Below are 15113 nucleotides of genomic sequence, written 5' to 3'. Positions count from 1 at the left end.
TGATTAGCGCTTAAACTTCTGTTACTTTCACCTTTCATTTTAAACCCTAGAATTTCTGTAACTTTCAAGTTTTCATTTCAAACCCTAATTAAAGCTAAAACTTCTGTAACTTTCACCTATCGTGGCTTGTGATCAAACCAAAATAAGAAACCCTGGTAATCGACGAACGAATTTTCATATGAACCTCATCTGTAAATCCATATTTAAGTGCTAGAAAGGCTGTCCAGCGCAAATATGAATTTTAGGCGTTTGTCTGAGTGGGCCAAACCTTAAATACCAGATAAGTTTCGACTTCCACGCATTATTTTTGAGCACGTTACATGTCAACGTGTTTTGCGGTGAGTGTGAATTAATGCTAACGTGGTACTTGTTTCGTCCTTTAACTTCCCTCTTCATTGATTATAGCTCATGCATTTCTTTCAGACGGGGCTATCATCCTACAAAAATGTACATTTGACCAATTTTCGAAAGATCCAAAACATTATGGATTTTTTTATAAAATTTCAGGATTTGAACTTTACAATTTGCATAGTTTGTAGCCGAAAATAACAAAAAAAAATTGAAAAAAAATCACTATGTTATTCGAGATTTCTACAAATTTCCATTTAGCTCTTGCAAATCTTCATTTCTATTTTTTGAATTTTACAATATCAAAATCTATATTGAAAGCACTTAAATGCATCAAAGTCTATATTGGAAACACTTAGATGTTGAATTTTTTACAATAAAAAAAAAAATCATATTAGAATTCAAATTATACCATTTAACTTTATAGTTGTTCTAAATACATTATTATTCTTATATTTTTTTTTGAAATTTTTAGTGGAATATGCTAATTTAAAGTTGCATAAAATATCATATTTAGGTTATTTGCTCATATGTGCATAATATTAATCAATTGTACAAATTTTGTGGTAATCCAAGCTAATGATTAACATTGCATAAGTATTTGTAGTGCTCAAAATCAATGGTAATAGACATAAATATTAAATATATGAGCAAAATTTAAGATGGTCGAAGTGTAGAATTTAACCCCTTTTCTTTTTTGACACTTATGTAAATATAAAATTGTATATATCATAACTTGTCAAAATAAAAGTTCTACAATTTCTTAAATATGAAAAAAAGATAAAGACACTATATTTTCATTATGTATTGAAAAATTAGAATATCCATATAACAAAGAGCAATATAGAATATCCATATAATAGAGTACTAAAGTATTTAATTATAGATGTATTAGTCGTATAGCACTATGAGGCTTCCCAAAACAAGTGGTCTCCTCTTAGTGGTAACCATGAGAAGATTTTTTTTTTGATTTGTAAGACTTATTGTATTTTTTCTTTTTTGATTTTATAAAGATATATAGCTATATAAGTGTTTCTAATTATAATAAGTATGATTCATTATATTTTAATTATTAATTTCATTAAACATTAAATATTTATATTTTCTATATGTGTTTACATAAAATGGATGTATTGATCATTTTGATATATTTATTGGGAAAAATATTGATGTAAGATCAAATTTGATAAAGTGATTTTTCTTTTCAATTTAATAATGAGTATCATCAATATAAAAGATGAAAGATTCAATGATCCTAAATATTGATAGAGAAAAAGACATACTTATTCAACTTCAAAATAAATAAAGTAATAAATAAAATGTGTTACTTTCATGTCCATATACATTGTAATATTGTCTTCTATAGGAAATAAATATAATTTAGCTCTTTAATAGACAATATTATACCATTTATAAGTAGTATATATTTATTGTGTATTATCTTTTTGAGATTTAAATGTTAAATTACATGTGTTTCTTGAATAAGTAAAACATGATATTATACCATAATTTTTATACTATATTTTTTTAACCAAATTGAATGTTCAACCTAAATCCAATTAAATATTAAGATATTTAAATAATAAATCATATTGAAATATAAAATTAAACCTAATTAAATGTTAAGCAAGATTCAACTCTATTCCTAATACTAATTATATCTCATTTAGAATCTACGATTTTCAAAAATAAAATTTTAAAGTGAAAACATTCAACCCTAGCCTATATAAAGATTAAAGACGATGTGAAGCTTAATAGGAAATCACTAATCTTTTGAAGAATATTTGAGATATAAAGTTATTAAAAATATAGAAGGTTTTGAATTCTTAGTTCAATAATTAAAATCTATGTTTATCTTTAAAAAGGTGATAAATTTCCTAATCTTAAAAGGGAAAAGACCAAAAGGGTTATGATTCTCTTTTAGAAAAAAAAACAATAACATAGACCTATGGATTCTTTGAAAAAAGAAAGGTTTTGAAAGAGAAATAGAAGACCACCAAATGTACATTCATTGAATAGTAGAAGCCTTACACAATTTTACACTCTAGACCAACTTGATTTTTGTAGCTTTCTAGGCTATCCCAATGCTTTTCATCCCAAAAGAATCTTTAACTTGGACAAACTATTTCATAATTAGAAGATTATAAAGGTTAATTCTCTTATAATATTACATCCCTTGAGAAATAATAATTGAAATGAAATGATGTTTATGTTACATATGCCATTACTTTATGTCTAGTGATTGAATTAATTTTTTATTTTAAATAACTACAAGTAAACTTATTCAAATATTATTTTGTTCTAAAGTAGCAAACTTCTACTAAAAGAAAACATTGAAAATTTTGTAAAAACTTATTATAATTTTTCATAAGATAATACATAATCCATACCAAATAAGTTGGATTATATCATTATAAATTATTTAAAATAGGTTGTCTCTATATTTTAATTAATACATATTCATATAAAAAAAATTAGATGAGCTTGAAGGCAAAGAGCCTACAACACAATCATAAATTGTGGGCTTCTTAGTTGAGAGGCCTTGGGTTCAAATCTACTTGAAATTAACTAATAAAATAATAATTAACCATAGTAAATTATGATAAATTTACTATATAAGCTAATGTAGTATTACTTAATTAGAACTTTTAAGTAACTATGTTACTTTGACTATTATGCATTCATACCCTTCCCTCTTTACTTAATCGGGATCAATATAGTACTACTATGTAGATTTAATTATATAATTTTTTTGTAACCAATTATTTTTATTATTTTTTTTTTATCAATTTGAGATTTTTCATATTTAGTGAAAAATATTGCATATTACACTACAAAAAATTGATGCTTGACTAATATGTGAATTAAAATAGGATCACTTTCTTCTCCTAAACAACACTAGAGGTGTAAAGGACTTTTCTTGTTGTCCACAAGAAAGAATCATGATATATAAGACTCACACTTCTATCAACATTACTTGTAATAGACTTGTGCATTTGGTGAAATGGTGGGGCTTCTTGCTTGTAGTGCCTAAAACCAAGGTTCAAGTCTCCATAGGGTCTCTCTCTACTGAGGTTCTTAATTAAGAGTTGCTAACTTTGACCCTTGGTGAAATAGTGGTGCTTCTTGTTCGTAGTGTGAAAAGAATTCATAATCAGGACAATCCCATGATGAGGTTACTTATGGAGCTCTAGGACAAAATGCAAAATTATTGTAACCCCTCCACCCTATTGGAAGATTCTTTAGTTTGGAGACTAACCCCCTCCGGGGACTTTATGGTGAGATCTTATTATAATTGTTTTCTTGAGGGAGGTGAAGCCTTGAGAGAGTGGAAGAATGTTTGGTACCCCTAGATCCTACCAAAGATCAATTTCTTTTGATGGCTAACTCTACATGGGGAAATCCTCACCATTAATAACCTATAGAAGAAAAGTTTTTAGCTAGCCAACTGATGTGTGTTATGTTACAATGAAGTGGAATCTATTCAACACATCCTCATAGATTGTCCCTTTTCTTTAGAGGTTTGGAGGGAGATTCAAAGGTGCTTCAATGTGAACCTCCATCAATTTATTAACTGGGATGGTCCCGCTAATCACCCATACCTCAAAACCTTCAAGAGAGTCATTCGCTCCCATGTGTCATGGAAATTTTGGAAGAAATGGAACAACCATATATTTTGGGACAAAGCTGCCCCTAGCTTAGTGGTGGTTCAGAAAGTGATGAGGCTCCTAAAGAAATGAAGTGAGATCTAGCAATGGCAACCCCCCTTCCACCCATGAGGGAACAAGATATGATATGGGATGCCTTTTTGGACTTAAGCCTCAAGGTTGCAAAATTTGACAATTCTAAAGCCCTGGCTAGACATAAAATAGTTTTTTAACCCCCGCATCCCACCCCCCCTCCCAAAAAGAAAAACTTGGATGAGACTTAATTTTAATGGCTCGACCATTATTAATAGGTTTGTAGTTGGTGGTGTTGTCTGAGATAATACTAGAAAGTTGGTGATTGCTTATTCTAGGAATTGTGAAGGGGGGTCAAATAACGAACCAGAAGCCTTGGCCCTATTATGGGGATGAGGATAGTGAAGTCTAGAAGAATTAATAAATTAGCTATTGAGTGAGATTCTATGTTAATTATCAAAGCCATAATGGGTGAAGGTTGTTGTAGCTGGAAGATCAAAGCAATAATAGAGGAAATTTGTACCTTGTTGGTTGGATTTCATGAAGTCCACATGGATCACATCTATTAGGAAGATAAAAAAGCTGCAAATGACCTAGATAAAGTAGGTCATAACATGGAAGGAATAAAGGATTGGGATGACATCAGTCAAACCCCATCATCTGCATGAATGATGGCAGAAAGTGAACAAGTTCATTGTGGCACAATATGATGAAGTATAATAGGTGGCATATTGGTATGGATCCAAGAGGGTGGGAAAATCCTTGGATTAAAGGCTATAAAGCCTGGAATATTTAGAAATATTTTGTGATTATTTCCATTTAGGGATCCCTCTAAGTAAGCATTAATTACAATGGCGAGAGGATGATCCATATAGATTTTGTCAAAAGGATAAAACTTCCAAGGCTGAGTATTTTGAATAAACATAATGGTAATTCCCTTGCTCTTTACTAAATGTATAAGGGTTAAACAATTGGCAACAGTAAACTTTGATTGGAAAGATACCTTTCACACATTCTCAAACTGAAGAGTGAATCAAAATTGTGATGCCTTTTGATTTTATGATGGGAATTGATTCCTTCCTCATATTCATTTTTAGCATTATATCTTTAAATTGCCTTGGATTCCAATTTTTGTCCTACAACAAGGGGATGTCAGTGCAAGCTGAGGATTTGGTGGTTGAGCTCAGTGTTAACATGTGTGCCAGCGATCACATTGAGCTAAATAAGATTGAAAACTATATCAAGAATAGTGAGGCGACATGGGTGTATTTTTGTGAAGTTGGATTGATGTCATTCATGGAGAGCATTGAAGGTTATGATGAGCATGTGTCTCTACAAATTGTCAACACCTAGAATAATAGGAAGGTGAACATTAATGGGGTGGTTTTTGAAATGATGGAGGAGCTCATCACAATGGTTGGTGGTTTCTCTATCAAGGATATGAGCTAGCATAAGTAGGCTAGAGTTTCTAATGAAACAGGCTTGAGGAAGTGCTTCTACCATAAGGAGGATCTTGTTTGTATGCGGGGTGGATTCTTGAGGGAGGACCTACCCAAACCTTGGGACATTGTATGCTACACCACTATGTGCTACATTAGGCTCAAAGATTAGTTCCAGGTGGTGTACTATTACCACTTTCCTAAATTAAACCACTTTAGGAACCAAGACATGATTTCCTTCCTACACCTTATTTTGCATTTGATGGAGGATTGTGTTTTTAATTTAAGGAGAAAGGGGGAGAAATGAATACCCTTTTATATCCTGAACTAAGCCTTCATCTTTAAACTCTATAAATTCCAACTTCCCATCAATCCACCTCTTTTAATTAATCCCATTGCTATTGTTATGCCTCAAGTCTCCACAGACCCTAGCCATGGTTCTACCTCAAAGAAGGTGGATTAAAAACCTCTGGCTACTAGGAAAAACATCAATATTATTGAATCTGATACTAGTACTGGATAGAGTAATAAAGCTGCCAGGATGTCCAGTAAAAGATTTAAAATGGAAAAATTTAAGACACCCCCCAAACAGGAGGTGAGTTCTAAGTCCAGGAAGAGTAAAATGAAATCCACCAAGAGGAGGAGGAAATTTATTCATGTTGGCTCCAAGAACAAGGATGCTCCTAGCCCTCCCACATTTTGGACACTCTGGAAACCAACCCATTAGAGAAAAGATTGGGGGAATATATCACCTCCCCTATGAAGGATGCTACTAAGGGTGGGGAAAAGAAAAGGTGTCACAGCTATGGGCAAGATCAAAGAAAAACATTGTCAAGGAAAAGTTGGAGAAATCCATGCATGACCTAGTTGAGAATCAGGAATCCATGTGTCATAAAGTTGAAACCCTAGCTAGGTTCACTATGAAGGTCATGCATTTAGAAGCCACCACTCTGTACTTTCTTTAGGTGATCAAGGAGGAGAAAGAAGCAGGAAAAGAAAATGAGACCACCTGTTCCCTCTATAGCTTCCTAGTATATGACTACCTCAAGACTCTGCTAGAAAAATTTGTCAAGGAGGAGGTGGACAAAGTGACCATGGAGGATTCTAATGAGAAGGAGGGAGAGGACTTGGAGGAGAAAGAGGGGAACTAACCCATGTACCTTTGTTTCTTTTTTTTCCTTTTTATGTTATGGTTAACTTTGAACTTCATGCCCTTTGTGGCAGTTTTTATTATAGTAGATATTGAACATTGTAATAGAAGTGCTTGTTGTTTTTTTTTCTAGGTTATTTTTGTATAATGTGATGATGACCAAATTCATATATCCCTAGATATCCTATATGCAAATAACCTGTTACAAGGAAGAAAGAAAGGTAGAGAGAGAAGGGTTTGCTCAATAAACAAGAAGATTGAATTTACTTGTTCAAAATAGAATGAATGAATTTACAACTGATCAATCCTTATGAAGGAGATCAAAATCCTAAAAGAGAGTCCCTAAGAGGTAAATGAAATTTAGTAATTACTAATTAATTATTAAATGGAAATTCAAGATGCATAAAGTGAAATCTTAAAAAGGGAGTAAAGGTAATTTAATAAATTTAATTAAATTAACCTTTTACTCTAACCCTGCCCACCTCCCCCCCCCCCCCCCCCAACACCAAGATGAGAAATAATGCAGCTACACACAATGCAAGGAAACTACAATGCTAAAAGAAAACTTGGGTCCCAGAAACAAGGCATGATGAGGTACCCAATCATAATAAAATCTCTATGAAATGGAAAAATAGAGAAAACCCAATGGGAGAAACCCTAGTCTAAAAAGTGATAGAAAAGGATGCACAAATAAAACATCTCAAGAGAATCTCTCAAGACCATAAGTACAATAAATTCCCCCATGATAGAAGCTTGAGACTCCATAGCCCCCCAAAATGGTAGAAATCTTGTCTTGATTAACATAGCAATGTGGCTCCAATATGAAGGAAACAAAGGCAGTGGACAAGGATGACAAAAACCCATGTATGTAAGATGTAGCTATAAGTCCTATTTGATGCTTAAAGGAGAAAGCATGAGAGTCCTAAAATAGAATCTCCAATGGAGGTGGGATAATAGGTGTGTTGAATCTGTCATTTGAGAGGAGATGTGTGTCCTTTGATATACCCTCAACAATTATAGTAGGTGTATCAATGACTGGAGTTGCAATAGTAGGCAATGTTGAAGAGTAATCCTATGCAAGAGATAGAATCTAAACAAGACATGGAGGTGTAGAAGTCAGAACATTAGTCTCAAGAAGAACACATAAGTTCAAGTGACCTGACTTCACCTTAGTAGTCTCTTGTGAAAAAGGAGAGTGAGTCTTTGATAGTGGAGATGGTGGACCAAAATGTGAGAAGTAATATAGGTGGGAAGAGTGATCAATAATTCTTGTAGCAACAATATTTTTATGTCTCACTATCTCTGATGTCCACTGAATCTTGTGCAAACTCAACTATCTTCCCTATCCCACTATATGTAATCTAATAAATAGAGAGAAGGTTAGAGTACAAAGATTGAACACAAAGAACATCATGAAATGTGCCATCATCAATGTCAATAGAAACTTTCCCACATACATTCATAACAATGTTTTTCGCCATCAAAATGTGTGAAGTATGAGAAGCCTTAAAAGAAGAGAAAAAATCCTAAGAAGATGTCATATGGTGTGAAGCACCTAAGTCTAGTAACCATCTAGAAGAGGGTGGAGTAGTAGTTACGCATAGTGCATGACTAAAATGATGATGATGAAGACAATTTGTGAGAAGTAGAAGGAATATCAATGTTCCTCTTCTAAAGGAGAGTAGTCAAATCTAAAACCTATTTGGCATATCCATCTAACTTCTTCTCATAGCAATGTGACTCATCATGATTACGCTTATTATAATAAGCATACTTTGGTCTTTCTGGCTTTGTTTTACCCCATTAGGAGGAGGAGGCCCTCATGAACTATGAGTGCTAGAATTAGTCTGAGACTCTATAGAATAAGATTTTTGTGTCTTCTCCTTCTTCCCTGAAGATGGCCAAGCTACCAATGCATAATTTTGTGAGCCTATGGGAGAATCCAACTAAGAGAGCTTAGCCTACTCTCAAGTCAAACAATCACAGAAAACCTCAAAGGATGGCATGGTAAATCTATTATCCAAAGCATCTTTGGTAGAAAAGAAGGTAGAAGAAAAAATATGAAAGTATCGATAAAGCTTAGAAAGAATTAGATAGATACACTCAGTGTCAGTCTTGGTTTTCCCACAGCCTTGCAATAAATATCTCTATTGATTGAACTTCATCAAGAAGTCCTCAATGGAAGTAAAATAATCTAGTATCAAAGAGGTAAGCTTTGCCTCAATTTGAAGTTCCCTAAACTCATTCACTATACCGAACAAGCCTTCAAGGTTGGTTCATATAGGTAGAGGAGTATTGCACCCATCAAGATGAAACTATTGATTGTTGGATACCTATAAAGAAATCAACCTTATTGAATCATCCATCTTTTTCTTGTGTTGCAAAGTTTGATATTGAATTTGAAATACTAGTTTCATTGTATCTAAAGAAAACCACAACCCTTTTGACCAGAGAAGTTGTGTCATCAAGGTCTTCCATTTGTGATAGTTATAAAGGGTCAAAAGTTTTAGACAAGAAGAGGTCTCAACCATTGTTCTAGAAGGTGTTGGATTGTTTTTTGAAAATGTTCTAGTTTATTGATATAAATAATAGAAACAATGATACAAAATACCCCCCACAATACAAAAAAATGAACCTCAACTGCTAGAAGGAATGCGTAAATAAGAAGAGAGAAAAAAAGCTTTAGTTTGAGTATCAAATGTACCTTTGAGAAATACTAATAAAAATAGAAGAGAATCTAGATAGGGTTCGAGAATATCTTTTTGACACTTTTTCTGGATCAAAAAATGGAGCTATAACAAACAAGTTACACCCCCTGAAAGATTGAAGAAATCATCAGACTTCAAGTGCAAAAATAGTTACCAAACTGGAAAAAATACTTGTGCAATTGTCTTCATCTTTGAACCAGCATTATGGCACTTCTTTTATATTGAAAAAATACACCTTAATGCTCAAGATATCACCAAAAAATTGACAAGCCCCCTAGTTTGATAAATAATATAAATATTTTTAAAAAACCACATTGGTGCGATGGTGGCACCCTAATGGTGTGCTAGTGGCATGCTAATGGACAAAGGGTAGTGCAGCTAGAGAAAAGAGGTCAGCGGTGACCACTGCCAGCAATGACAAGAGACTGGCAACGGTGGCGGATTGGAGGTCACACAGTGGAGCAGCAGTGATCACCCAGTGGAGAGCCGTTGTGGTTGAGGTAACCATAGGCAGTGACCACTGGTGGTTACTGAAACCACCAATGGTTAGTAAATTGCTAAGAAAAAAACCTAAACCACCAACGTTAAAACAAACTTTTTATAAAAAAATTTTGCAATTTTTTGGTAAAAAACTTACTTTGAAGTGCATGCAGAGGTTGTATGACCTTGTTATGAAAAAACAATTGCCTCCCAGGTCAATGTTGTCCAAAATTGACAAACTTTATATGAAGATGGGGATTTTTGATGTCTTTCTAAATCCAATTGTGAGGTCTTTTTGGCCTCAAAGTGCTCTAAAACTTAGAGACCCCCCTATTTTCATAGAAAAAACCCAAAAAATGCTAGATTTCTTATGTCAAACCCTCATTCTTCTTTTTCTTCAAACAAGAACAGGCAGTCGTAGGTGAGGCTCTGATACCATATAGAATTTGATGATGAAAAAATTCATAGATTCCTGGATATCCTACATGCAAATAACATGTTACAACCTGAAGAAAGAAAGGAAGAGAGAGACAAGGGTTTGCTCGATAAACAAGAAGACTAAATTTACTTGTGCAAAATAGAATGAATCAATTTACAACCAATCAACCATTATGAAGGAGATCGAAACCCTAAAAAGGAAACAAAAGGAAACCCTAAGAGGTAAATTAAATTTAATAATTACTAATTAATTATTAAATGGAAATGGAAGGTGCATAAAGTGAAATCTTAAGAAGGGAGTAAACATAATTTAATAAATGAAATGAAATTAAACTTTTACTCCAATAATTTTTTGGTATAGTATGTATGGTAGAGGTAGGTCGGTTGATACTAAGAAGTGCCTTGTTATGATTTTAATCGCTAAGATGTTTTTGATGTCCCAAAAAAGTATTGGTTAGATAGTAGGGGGTAACTATAAGTTGTTCTCTAGCCTTTTGTATTGACACCCCTTCTTTTGGCTACCATCTTATACATAAAAAAAAATTACTTGTAATTGAAATTAATTGAGCATGTACACAAATAAATTATGATAAAGATTGATAAATAAGATAATATTGATATGATATAGATATATAGAACATAAACCCATGAGAAAGGTGCACATTTGAAAAGAATTGACATAGAAGAATTTTGATTCAAAATATAAATTTGATCATGTAGAATAGGGCATTGGATGCATTAGCTTGGAGGTGTCAATATCTTTGGAAGATGACGAAAAGTTCTATTATGTGATCATACACATAATTATCCCAAAAATATGGCTCAATGTAGTAGAATAGGGGTACTCTATTCCCTAGTCCAAGTTTTTTGATTCATTCAAAATTTGTTTCTACTTATCATTATCTACTATGCTAATCTATACACGTCTCATAGTTGAATCTAATCCTAGTCACATACAAAATAGGATAAAGATGTTGTTTTCAATAGGGTCATACCTATGTCAAAACTCCATGTTGGAATTGATGTATCCCTTGGGGATTACTAATTGAAATGAAATGATACTTATTTATGTTACATTATTGACATTACTTTCATGCCTAAAAATTGGATTAGTTATTTATTTTCTAAATAACCACAAGTAAACTATATTTAAATAATATTTTATTTTGAAATAGAAACCTTATTTAGTTTCCATTTTTACAAACTTCTACTAAAAGAAAATATTGAAAATTTTGTACAAACTTATTATATTATATTACAACATAATGCATAATTAATATCAAATAAATTTGATAATTAAAAAAGATTATATCACTATAAATTATTTAAAATAGATTGTCTGTATATTTTTTGAATGGTAAAAGGCCTAAGGAAAAAAATTTTTATTAATTAGTTTGAGATTTACTCATGATTCCTCTGTTCAACTGGGGATTTAACACCATTGGAAGAGTGCATGAAATAGTATATGGGCATTCCACTATTCACATAAAATAAAATTTGAAGTTGTAATCTTGATGATCCTCCTCACTTTCATTTTTATTAAGAAAAGAACTAGTTAACAGGTGTTGACCTAAAGTACAATTAGATTGTTAGACATGTAACAAAGCATTACCAACACCTAGTAATAAAAAATGTAGATAAATCAACTTTCCCTCTATCAAAGAAAAAGGTCCATGAGGAATTGACCTACCAACCATGGTCAACATTGTCAATGAATAACTTGGGAAAAGCCCCCAAAATAGTTGTAGACTTAAACCAAAAACAATAATAAAGCAACATAGTGTGCCCTTTAAAATTGTTAGCAAACACTCAATCATAGGCAAAAGAAAAACTAAAATAGGTAATCAACATAACAACAAGGAAAAAAAACTCAAGCTATCCACACTGTTCATATCTCTAAGAAAAAGTATCAGTCCAAGCAAGACTATATCACCAACCTTGGAAAACATAGTACATATATTCCAACCATGGGTCCAGGAAAGGTTCAACCTTTGGCCTTGGAAAACATAGTCAAAAGCCTTCCTTCACCCTGAAATCCCAAATCACCATGATAGAAATAAGGGGAGTAGAAAGGAGGAAAACCAAACCCCAGAGGTAAGAGTTGCTCCCCCTTCTTCCACTAAAAAGGCTACTAAAGTAGCACAACTACACATCATCTCAATAGGAGTCTCCTCTACTTCCCAACAGTCAGATTTCCTCATTTTGTTAATTGCTTTAAGAATTTATGTATTAATAGTGTCCCTTTAAAGATGCACTTTATCTCAATTCTTATTGATAGCCTTAGTCACCTACAAACAATATACTTGTTCAAGATCATTGTTAGGCTAATAGAAAACCTCTTAAAGTATCCAATAGACATAAATTTTTATATAGATTATCTTATTTTTAGACAAAGTAAATCTTAAAAGTTTGTAAAGAACACATGAGAATTTGGCTTCAAAGATGACTGGAATTTTAAATCCTCATTTTCACACTAGCATTTAAACATCATCACTAAACCAAAGTAATATCATGGTGTATTTGATCCCCATAAGAGTAATTTAAAATATTTTCATAGTGTCATTCTTTTTTATAGTAATAATTTTATGATTAGTTTACAAATAGTTGTCATCAAAAAGCATTTTGATTTTGTACTACGTATTTCTGATATAATTGAAATATTTAGAAAGTGATTGTAATTAACAATTTTATTTATGGGTATAGTCTGAAGAGGGGTATTAGAGATATTTATTATAAAGTTAGTTGCAAAAATTAGTCCACGGGTCCCAACTATTCATAAGGCTAAATAAATTATAAGGAATTTCCTTTACGGTCTATCATTTTTATTAAGGGTTCAAAAAAGTCTTTTATAGGGGACCCAAAACCCAATAGTCATTACAAAATATTTTAATAAGATCATCAATTTTAATATGAACTCGCAAAGAAAACTAGCACCCCTAGACAACTAGCAACCAACCGCAAAACCAAGACCAACAAAAAAACCAACTGACAAACCTAGACTAATAACATAAAAAGCCAAAAAGATCAAAAAATAATTCCTGAGACTAAAACATTAAGGCTCGTCATCATTATTTTTATTAACCTTAAACTTTATCTTGGAAAATAAATTGATTCTACTAAGGCTACTAAGTTAATATTTTGAGCCTTGTCCTATTTGAATCCACAAATGAATAGATGTAGAAACTGTAGATAATAAATGTCATTTTGAATCAAAGAATTATTTTATTAAAATTTGATACCTATTTATGGGGTACACACATTGGCTAGGGATTTGGAAATACTCCCTATCTAATAGTAATAGGAAATAGATACTAATCTATATGCATAGAGGATGGGGACTATTGTTGTTCTTCTAATTCATCTTCAATGTCCCTACCCCAGATTTCTAGGATGTCAATACTAACCTTTGAATTTCTCTCCCAAATTCCAACTTTGTCTTCAATAAAAAATTGATCCAACCAATCATGATATTGTGGGTTTTGAACATGCATATAATGTAGTAATGAATTTAAACTCCTTTATATTACACGGAGCCTCTCTAAGATCCAAGATGGATCAAATGTGGATATGATAGGGTAAAGAGGAACCAATTGTCTACCATGCTAAGGAACATCATAATGCTATGGTCTGGAGATTAGAAGGTCATTGTGGATGTTTCCCATAACTCTATCCAAGTTGCCTAAAATTCCAGTTTAAACAGTCTCCTACAGAGTATTAAAATTAGATTTTTCTGGCTCCACCAAGCATCACATGACAACTAATATGGAGGTGATATCACTATTAACTCGATACTAATGTGTATTGGTGAAAACTTCTTTTTCAAAAATTTATAGCACTAGTAGATTAAAATCAGAAAATGTGTGTTGAGGAGGATCCCTCTTAAATGTTTACCAAAGATGGGCTCATCAAATGTAATTTGGGAAGATGGTCCCTTTATCTTAATGATTGTATTCATTTTGGGATCCCTATTAAGTGATCCATGAGAATGTTTGGTATGAGCTATCATACAATTTATAAGAATGTCAACAATTAGATTTAGATGAATTAGATTTTAATTTCATTCAAATTAGTTGTTTTAGAACATTAAGATCATCACAATCCAACATAAATAATACTATCATTAAGAGGCTTTTAAATAGTTTTGAAAAGCTCTAATAATTGTCATCTATAATTACAAATGGGATAAATTTGATACATCAATATAATGCAAGTCAAAAATATTTTAGTAGTTCATATCATCTATTAGAAAGATAAAGGCCTCAAAACTAAACAAAAAGGTAACAAGAAATAATGTTTTAAACATTTTCATCTCTATGACTTTCCTTAGTATATATACTAGTTTTTAAACAAGATCCCCTTCCTCTTTCGGAGGAAATGTAATGTCTTCCTTTTGAATGTCCTTTGTAGGAAGGGCAATCAAATCTCCATCCCAAATTCAAGTTTTTCTTTAAATAGAATTGATAGATTTTTGTAGTAGGGTTCCCATAATGAATATGATCATTAAGATAAAGGGAGTAGCTTCCTAGATTACATTTGATGAGCCCATCTCTGGTAAACACTTAAGAGAAATCCAACTCAAGGTTGTCTGTGTATTTTAATCAATACATATCCATATAAATAAATTTAGATGGGGGAAATGCAAGAAACTGAGTACAAAAATTGCACAAGTTGTTGACAAAAAACCTTTGTTGCTATAAACAAGTACTCATTTATTAAAAAATAGCTACACACTTTAGGCTCGCATGCCTGATCCTAAATTCAAAAAATAGGTACCCATTTTTTTCCATAATGGGCACTCATTGTTTTCAAAATAGGTACCTAATTCAAAATGAGTACCTGTTATTTTCAAAATGGGTACCCTTTTCTAAAA

The sequence above is a fragment of the Cupressus sempervirens genome, chromosome 9, assembly GCF_028749045.1.
Source record: "Cupressus sempervirens isolate cs-2001-9-10 chromosome 9, ASM2874904v1, whole genome shotgun sequence".
Taxonomy (NCBI): Eukaryota; Viridiplantae; Streptophyta; class Pinopsida; order Cupressales; family Cupressaceae; genus Cupressus; species Cupressus sempervirens.
Note: the sequence above shows the minus strand (reverse complement) of the source record.